This window comes from Schistocerca nitens, chromosome 3 (genome assembly GCF_023898315.1).
Source record: "Schistocerca nitens isolate TAMUIC-IGC-003100 chromosome 3, iqSchNite1.1, whole genome shotgun sequence".
NCBI lineage: Eukaryota > Metazoa > Arthropoda > Insecta > Orthoptera > Acrididae > Schistocerca > Schistocerca nitens.
Window position 1 is genome coordinate 686740718 of NC_064616.1, and position 9723 is coordinate 686750440.

Genomic DNA, 9723 nt, shown 5'->3' on the forward strand with positions numbered 1-9723 from the left:
GAATATGTGAGGTACCTGTTTATTATACTGGACTGAGGTATTTTTCAGGTGAGTGAGTACGATCATCCTTTCGAAATGCCTTTAGATAAGTACGTGATGCGCTCACGATCTACGGTAGGATTCATCCCACTAAGCACGAATTCCATCATTTTATTCAATTTTGATAGTGGCATGTGGATTTTGGGAATGGACCGTAGGAAACATATTCCACCTTATATTGATGCATAAGGTACGCGCGCCTTAATAAATTACGGTAATCAACCTAAAACGTGCATCACACTGAGGAAAATTCGACATTTTCGGGCACAGTGTCCTTGTACAAGGGACCAGGAATCCGCACTCTCATGTAACATAACTTTAAGGGCGTCGTCATCAATTTAGGCTAACGTGGTCTCAAGCCACTCACCTGTCACAGGCATCACGATCATTCTGATAAATCAGCCAGTCCAGAAGATATTCGTTCGCGGCAACTAATAACGTAACACCTGATGGTACCAAAATCAACCACATGGAAAACCCCGTTCGAATGCCGGCGGTGAATCGGTTTTAAGTTTCGTAATTCTGCGAGTTAGATAAGGTTTTAGTACCACAATAAATACTATAGGATTAAAACGAATCTACCCAAAAGAGGTCCACGCAATGACATAACAATTCTCTGGAACACAAAAATTCTACCAGCATTCGTCACAGAGTGAGAAACCACTCAAAAGAACTACCTCGTCACGCAAATTAATGGAAACCCTTTCGGACTAAACTACTGCTCGAAGAAAAAGAAGCGGTAGATCTAATTAGTCCTTGTTCTCACAGTTGGAGCACGTTAAAAAAGAAATTGGAAATAAATCAGAGATACAAAAGAGGATAGACAATTACAAAGCTGTCCGCTTAATGTTTTAGAACAGGCGAAACTTCTGTCCCGAAATACTTAAAAACACAATCGCAGATGTTAAAAACCAATGGAATATCAACTAATAAATATTTAGCTATGTTACAAAAAGTCACAACCCCAAGCAATAAAGACATTAGACAATTTGCAGTATTTTAAATTTGACAAATGAAGCAGGGAACACACTATTATGTTAATGGGTAATCAGTTGCGATCCAGTCACACTGCTCAGGTCCGGATGGGCGACTGCTGCCAGATTTAAAGACTGATAAATATTTACGCACATTCCGGTACGAATACGAAATTCGATCAAATGTTAGTTTTTACTTAAAATTTAATAACGGACAACAAGCATTTTAAGGATGCATGGAAACAAAGCCAAAAGCAGGAAAGAGGATATAAAAAGCACTCCGTCTTCAGGCGACGAGTGGTCTACCGGGACCATCCGACCGCCGTGTAATCCTCAGTGGAGGATGCGGGTAGGAGAGGCGTGGGGTCAGCATACCGCTCTCCCGGTCGTTATGATGGTATTCTTGACCGAAGCCGCTACTATTCGGTCGAGTAGCTCCTCAATTGGCATCACGAGGCTGAGTGCACCCCTAAAAATGGCAACAGCGCATGGCGGCCTGGATGGTCACCCATCCAAGTGCCGACCACGCCCGACAGCGCTTAACTTCGGTGATCTCACGGGAACCGGTGTATCCACTGCGGCAAGGCCGTTGCCCTAAAGAGGATATACCTATATCGGACAAATAGCCGATTACCCTGTATTTTCGTCCAGGAGTGCATAATTGACAGATACAAGTAATGAACTGTGATACCACCGCTGGTGGCCACTTTCTCAGCAGGAGGGGAAAGTCGGATCCTACAGAGCGACCGACAAGGACGCGTTCTGCAAACGCACACATGGTAGCGCAGAAGATGGCCTAGCCTCGCTTAAGAAAAGACATCTTGCGAAGAGCCTGGAGACAATGAGAAGCGTACTGAAAACTGATGGACTCTTGCAGCCACTGAGACGGAGCATAGATACAAAAGCGTCAAGAATACATACATGGAGGTGTGTGAATCATCTACCTGGCAGTAGTCATTTTTACTTGTATTAAAAAGTGAGAACATGTCGAGTATTCTAGTACCCCACAGGCCCCTGGGACAGAGCGTACACACAAAGCACCAAAAATTCTCATAGGAGGCGTGTGAAACTGAAGAACTGTGAAAGCCTGCTTAATAAAACGTTTGATTGACACGTTTTATTTATTTATTTGCTATTTTACTTTAGTCCGTTATCTATGTAAAAGAACAGACAAAATGTTGCACATGTTTTAACATCAATTAAGTACGTATTATTTTAACATAATTTCCCATGTGTTAGTAATAACTACGCATTCTGCTATTGAAGGGTGGAAAATAGTAATAACAAGTAAAAGTTGTAGTGGACTGTTAAGGCAGCCAGTCCACAGTGAAGTAGCCGAAAGGGCACGCGTCAACTCACACCGTCTGGCGTTAAGTCTGGAACAGGATTCGTAATGAATGTGATAAAGAAAAGAACGTAGCTACTAGAACACTTAACTTTTATATTGTCCTTTGGTATACAGCATTCTGGATGATACAAGTGAGACACTATCTTGAGGTACATGCAACGTTACAAATGGTTAATGGCGCCTTGCTAGGTCGTAGCCATTAACTTAGCTGAAGGCTATTCTAACTGTCTCTCGGCAAATGAGAGAAAGGCTTCGTCCGTGTAGTCGCTAGCAAAGTCGTCGTACAACTGGGGCGAGTGCTAGTCCGTCTCTCGAGACCTGCCTTGTGGTGGCGCTCGGTCTGCGATCCTGACAGTGGCGACACGCGGGTCCGACATGTACTAATGGACCGCGGCCGATTTAAGCTACCACCTAGCAAGTGTGGTGTCTGGCGGTGACACCACAAAAGTTGTCTGCATACTTCCATTTGGCCACCTGGCGCTTAGATATTTGGTCATACGGAGTCCAGAAGATACACATTACTTGTCTGTTACACTACACGGCATCAATAGATCACATATATTGTAATTTATAAATCTGGACTACACTACAGCACTACACTACGCTACGCTACACTACTGTACTTGGTATTAAAACCAAGTTTGATCTCTCATTTGTCTGGATGTTTAGTCCTGGTGCGCTGAGGTGCAACTCAGGATTCACAGTGGCTGTGCTGCCGCGCCACCCAGCGTGTAGAGATTGGTAGATTGCTGTCATGGTCTCAGGAAGACCTTCCTGGTCATTTAGTGTGGTTATGGGATTTCTTCCCCCCCATGACCCATGGACCTTGCCGTTGGTGGGGAGGCTTGCGTGCCTCAGCGATACAGATGGCCGTACCGTAGGTGCAACCACAACGGAAGGGTATCTGTTGAGAGGCCAGACAAACATGTGGTTCCTGAAGAGGGGCAGCAGCCTTTTCAGTAGTTGCAGGGGCAACAGTCTGGATGATTGACTGATCTGGCCTTGTAACATTAACCAAAACGGCCTTGCTGTGCTGGTACTGCGAACGGCTGAAAGCAAGGGGAAACTACAGCCGTAATTTTTCCCGAGGACATGCAGCTTTACTGTATGATTAAATGATGATGGCGTCCTCTTGGGTAACATATTCCGGAGGCAAAATAGTCCCCCATTCGGATCTCCGGGCGGGGACTACTAAAGAGGATGTCGTTATCAGGAGAAAGAAAACTGGCGTTCTACGGATCGGAGCGTGGAATGTCAGATCCCTTAATCGGGCAGGTAGGTTGGAAAATTTAAAAAGGGAAATGGATAGGTTGAAGTTAGATATAGTGGGAATTAGTGAAGTTCGGTGGCAGGAGGAACAAGACCTATGGTCAGGTGATTACAGGGTTATAAATACAAAATCAAATAGGGGTAATGCAGGAGTAGGTTTAATAATGAGTAAGACAATTGGAGTGTGGGTTAGCTACTACAAACAGCATAGTGAACGCATTATTGTGGCCAAGATAGACACAAAGCCCACGCCTACTACAGTAGTACAAGTTTATATGTCAACTAGCTCTGCAGATGATGAAGAAATTGATGAAATGTATGACGAGATAAAAGAAATCATTCAGGTAGTGAAGGGAGACGAAAATTTAATAGTCATGGGTGACTGGAATTCGTCAGTAGGAAAAGGGAGAGATGGAAACATAGTAGGTGAATATGGATTGGGGGGAAGAACGGAAAGATGAAGCCGCCTTGTAGAATTTAGCACAGAGCATAACTTAATCATAGCTAACACTTGGTTCAAGAATCATAAAAGAAGGTTGTGTACCTGGAAGAATCCTAGAGATACTAAAAGGTATCAGATAGATTATATAATGGTAAGACAGAGATTTAGGAACCAGGTTTTAAATTGTAAGACATTTCCAGGGGCAGATGTGGATTCTGACCACAATCTATTGGTTATGAACTGAAGAAAGAAACTGAAGAAACTGCAAAAAGGTGGGAATTTAAGGAGATGGGACCTGGATAAACTGACTAAACCAGAGGTTGTAGAGAGTTTCAGGGAGAGCATAAGGGAACAATTGACAGGAATGGGGGAAAGAAATACAGTAGAAGAAGAATGGGTAGCTCTGAGGGATAAAGTAGTGAAGGCAGCAGACGATCAAGTAGGTAAAAAGACGAGGGCTAATAGAAATCCTTGGGTAACAGAAGAAATATTGAATTTAATTGATGGAAGGAGAAAATATAAAAATGCAGTAAATGAAGCAGGCAAAAAGGAATACAAACGTCTCAAAAATGAGATCGACAGGAAGTGCAAAATGGCTAAGCAGGGATGGCTAGAGGACAAATGTAAGGATGTAGAGGCTTATCTCGCTAGGGGTAAGATAGATACTGCCTACAGAAAAATTAAAGAGACCTTTGGAGAGAAGAGAACCACTTGTATGAATATCAAGAGCTCAGATGGCAACCCAGTTCTAAGCAAAGAAGGGAAGGCAGAAAGGTGGAAGGTGTATATAGAGGGTTTATACAAGGGCGATGTACTTGAGGACAATATTATGGAAGTGGAAGAGGATGTAGACGAAGACGAAATGGGAGATAAGATACTGCGTGAAGAGTTTGACAGAGCACTGAAAGACCTGAGTCGAAAGAAGGCCCCGGGAGTAGACAACATTCCATTAGAACTACTGATGGCCTTGGGAGAGTGAGTCCTGACAAAACTCTACCATCTGGTGAGCAAGATGTATGAGACAGGCGAAATACCCTCAGACTTCAAGAAGAATGTAATAATTCCAATCCCAAAGAAAGCAGGTGCTGACAGATGTGAAAATTACCGAACTATCAGTTTAATAGGTTACAGCTGCAAAATACTAACGCGAATTCTTTACAGACGAATGGAAAAACTGGTAAAAGCCGACCTCGGGGAAGATGAGTTTGGATTCCGTAGAAATGTTGGAACACGTGAGGCAATACTAACCTTACGACTTATCTTAGAAGAAAGATTAAGAAAAGGCAAACCTACGTTTCTAGCATTTGTAGACTTAGAGAAAGCTTTTGACAATGTTAACTGGAATACTCTCTTTCAAATTCTGAAGGTGGCAGTGGTAAAATACAGGGAGCGAAAGGCTATTCACAATTTGTACAGAAACCAGATGGCCGTTATAAGAGTCGAGGGGCATGAAAGGGAAGCAGTGGTTGGGAAAGGAGTGAGACAGGGTTGTAGCCTCTCCCCGATGTTATTCAATCTGTATATTGAGCAAGCAGTAAAGGAAACAAAAGAAAAATTCGGAGTAGGTATTAAAATTCATGGAGAAGAAGTAAAAACTTGAGGTTCGCCGATGACACTGTAATTCTGTCGGAGACAGCAAAGGACTTGGAAGAGCAGTTGAACGGAATGGACAGTGTCTTGAAAGGAGGATATAAGATGAACATCAACAAAAGAAAAACGAGGATAATGGAATGTAGTCAAATTAAATCGGGTGATGCTGAGGGAATTAAATTAGGAAATGAGACACTTGAAGTAGTAAAGGAGTTTTGCTATTTAGGGAGTAAAATAACTGACGATGGTCGAAGTAGAGAGGATATAAAATGTAGACTGGCAATGGCAAGGAAATCGTTTCTGAAGAAGAGAAATTTGTTAACATCGAGTATAGATTTAAGCGTCAGGATGTCGTTTCTGAAAGTACTTGTATGGAGTGTAGCCATGTATGGAAGTGAAACATGGACGATAACTAGTTTGGACAAGAAGAGAATAGAAGCTTTCGAAATGTGGTGCTACAGAAGAATCCTGAAGATAAGGTGGGTAGATCACGTAACTAATGAGGAGGTATTGAATAGGATTGGGGAGAAGAGAAGTTTGTGGCACAACTTGACTAGAAGAAGGGATCGGTTGGTAGGACATGTTTTGAGGCATCAAGGGATCACAAATTTAGCATTGGAGGGCAGCGTGGAGGGTAAAAATAGTAGAGGGAGACCAAGAGATGAATACACTAAGCAGATTCAGAAGGATGTAGGTGGCAGTAGGTACTGGGAGATGAAGAAGCTTGCACAGGATAGAGTAGCATGGAGAGCTGCATCAAACCAGTCTCAGGACTGAAGACAACAACAACAACAACAACAACAACAACAATGGGATTTCTTGTTCTTGATCATCTTGCTTTTAGTAACATATAAACTGTTTTGTACGCTGCTATCCTTCGTGATCGTTCTACGTACCAGTTACTCACTCTTTCAAAAAGTACCGTACTGTTTCCATCTAATTTAGCCATTGTGTTAGCGGATACTTTAATTGGCAGATCGTTTCCGTTGGCAATGCAGCCTCTAGTGTTCGCTATACTTTGAAGATGGTTCAGTAATGGCTCTGTGCCAAATTTCCAGAACTCTGGACCACAAAATAGTCCTTTGGACAGCCTTTGGTAGTGTCTTTCACAGTTTTCTTTCCAGGACATTCTAACTGAACCTGCTTGCCTGCGCAATAATCTCGTAGACTGTTATATAGACAACTTGGACAGTTCCTCTAAGGTGGCTTTGAGCACTATGGGACTTAACTTCTGAGGTCAGCAGTCCCCTATAACTTAGAACTACTTAAACCTAACTAACATAAGGACATCACACACATCCATGCCCGAGGCAGGATTCGTACCTGCGACCGTAGCGGTCGCGCGATTCCAGACTGTAACGCCTAGAACCGCTCGGCCACCCCGGCCGGATGGACAGTCCCTCTGGTTCAGTCTTTTGAACAGTGCAGACCATCCATTACAGACCTTCCAGTGGTAAATGAGGTGGCTGACTTTCGAGTTTGCGAGGGTGATATCTATATTTGTTGCACCTGCGCGATTTTGGAAAGTAGGTGGACTGAGTGGCCTGTTCATGACATGTATGACAAGTTCCTGTATAGAGTCCTCTTTCGTCCCTTACTCTGCTGTGCCACAATGTTGATTCTGCAGTTGCGTCCATTACGAAAATGTGGCTGTCGTGTCGACCGAGTATTGTTTCTGTTTGTAAGTTTTCTGTGTGTGGATGTATCTCCTGACTGTGTTGAAAATATTGATTAATTATGTGAAATCTTCCTAAGGCAGTCATTATTTCTATTGTCAGCGCGTGTTCGTCACAGAGTGATGTATCTTTATAACTGTTATGTCTTTATCTGGTACCACATTCGCGGCCATTGGATGTTGACCTGATGTTATGACCTTTCCTGTAACTGGCATGTGGAATAATGTTCTCATTCTGGAATATGGCTCCTGTGTACATAGTATGTGTAGGTCCAACTCCTCTAACACTTTCCCCACTTCTTGTACCACCATGGCACTGCGTATCGCATTTATCTAGCCGATTTCCATCATTTCTCTCGGTTGCATTGACGTTGGGCGTAGTTTGATTGTGCGTGAGTTATATGGGAACCCAGTAAGCTCATAGCTATGGGGTCAGGATAACATGTAGTCATATACAATTCCGCCGTGTGTCATTACTAACTGCGTGTACAGATGCTCAGTATCAAGTGCCTCCTCTTAAAGACGACGTCAAGTAGAGTCTACAGTTCCTTCGTGTTTGAAGGCAAGTTGTTGACAGTGAACTGAATATGATCAGCTTCCTCCATGACAGGAAAATTTATGGTACAGTCTCTTGTCTGACTGTGCCTAACCAGGTGTCTTATTGTTACGGTTAATACATGCATATCCTCTAGCTATCACAGTTTGCTACATCGGCGTTCCGTGCTGATACAACTTGCATTTGTTGCACTTCAAACTGTTTCTCAATTTGATAGTATGTCCTTCTTTAAGCCTTACTTTTCTAGAGGCAGATATGCTGTGTCCGTTCCTTGTTTTTCTTTCTTCTTAGTCACTTCCAGAAACTCCACTCCTTCGCTCCATTATTCTTAGTATTAGCCTTTCTACTGTCCATCTCATGTCTATACGGTCAGTCACGTTTCCGGTTTGTGTCGCTATGTCTCTTCTCTTTCTGACCTTCACACTGGACCAGAATGTTCTAGCTCTTCCTCCATTTTGCTTACTTTCCGATGGAGGTTTACATTCCTCGCAAAGATGACACATAATTCTACAATCCGTTTGATCAGTGGGCTCGGCTTTAATAATTTTCTTCCTGGACAGTGTTTCATTTTCTTCAACTGTCGACCTGATATTTGCTCCGTTTGCTTTTACTCTGTGGTTTCCTGTGATGCTCGCCAGCGAACTACACAGTGATTCAGAATCCATATTCGGTTCTTTGAATTTCCCTCTCCAAGAATATTTTACACGTCGCACAGTCTTTACCTCGTTGGCTGCATGATTCCTTCCTCGTCGCACAGTGGAGATCACTTGGTATTTTTACAGTTCTTTTTTTTTAGATGGTCACACACTCCGCAGTGGAAGCATGTCGGTTTGTTTGCGTTACAGTAATCTGCAATGGGCCCTTAGTCGTGGCAGTTTTAGCATTCAGTGTTGGCAACGTAGTCCTTCACAGTGATTGATTGGAATCCCATGTTTATTCATTCCTGCGTAACCAATCGTGCTCTGACTTTTGGACTTACCTCAAGTACGTAGTTCACTGTCGGCTTCTCCCTTCAGCTTGTTTTAAACCAGACGTTTGTTTCTTCTAAGAACTGCTTCCTACCTGTCGTTCCCTCCAAGTTCTGTTCGTACAGTGACTCAGATGATTAACGTTCTGGCATGGTAAATGGTGTGTCATACACTGCCACTTTTGATCTAAACTTGCTAGGTGGCTCGCGTATCATTTCTTTATTTAGCAAAGAATTTAGTTTGACTTCCTGATTTGTTCTTCCGATTCTGTTTCATTTATAACTACATTGTTTGCTGTCTTCATTGTCTTGATTTTTAATCTTTTCTTTCTTTGGGTCATTTAGCTCTGTCAGACGTATCTGTACTTCCTTTGGGTGTTTCTTGTCCTTGGATTTGATGAACAGTGGCTATTTAGCTTGGCTTGGGTGGTCCCACTCTTAGATTTTGTGGCGACTGTCTGAACTAGCGGAGCAGTGGCTGCCACTCTAGCGAACGAACGGACCGTCTTGTCTTGTTTTCTTCCCTAAGCCTCGCATTTTCTTTTTCTAATTGTTATATACGCCCAGTCAGTTTTGCGTGTGATATTGTCCAGTGAGTGAGTTTGTATTTCAACTCTGGTACTGTCTCTGCTCTAACCTCTGTGGTTACGCGGAGTTTCTCATAGTGTATTAGTAGGGCTATTCGGAAAGCAAGGACCGATAGGTCGCAAAATGGAAACCACAGTGAAATCCAAAACTGTTTTATTTGCAACAGTTAGCTACAACTTCCAGCTACTTATCTCCATAGTCGCCGATCCGGTTTAGACGTTGGTCGTAGCGTTGTACTAAGTTTCCAATACCCTCGTAATAGAAGGTAGGCGCCA

General features: G+C 43.0%; 1 pseudogene; it reads right to left on the bottom strand.

Moving 5' to 3' along the window:
* Positions 1 to 1489: 1489 nt before the first annotated feature.
* LOC126250056 (5S ribosomal RNA) lies at positions 1490 to 1607 on the bottom strand (annotated as a pseudogene).
* Between the last annotated feature and the right edge of the window lie 8116 nt (positions 1608 to 9723).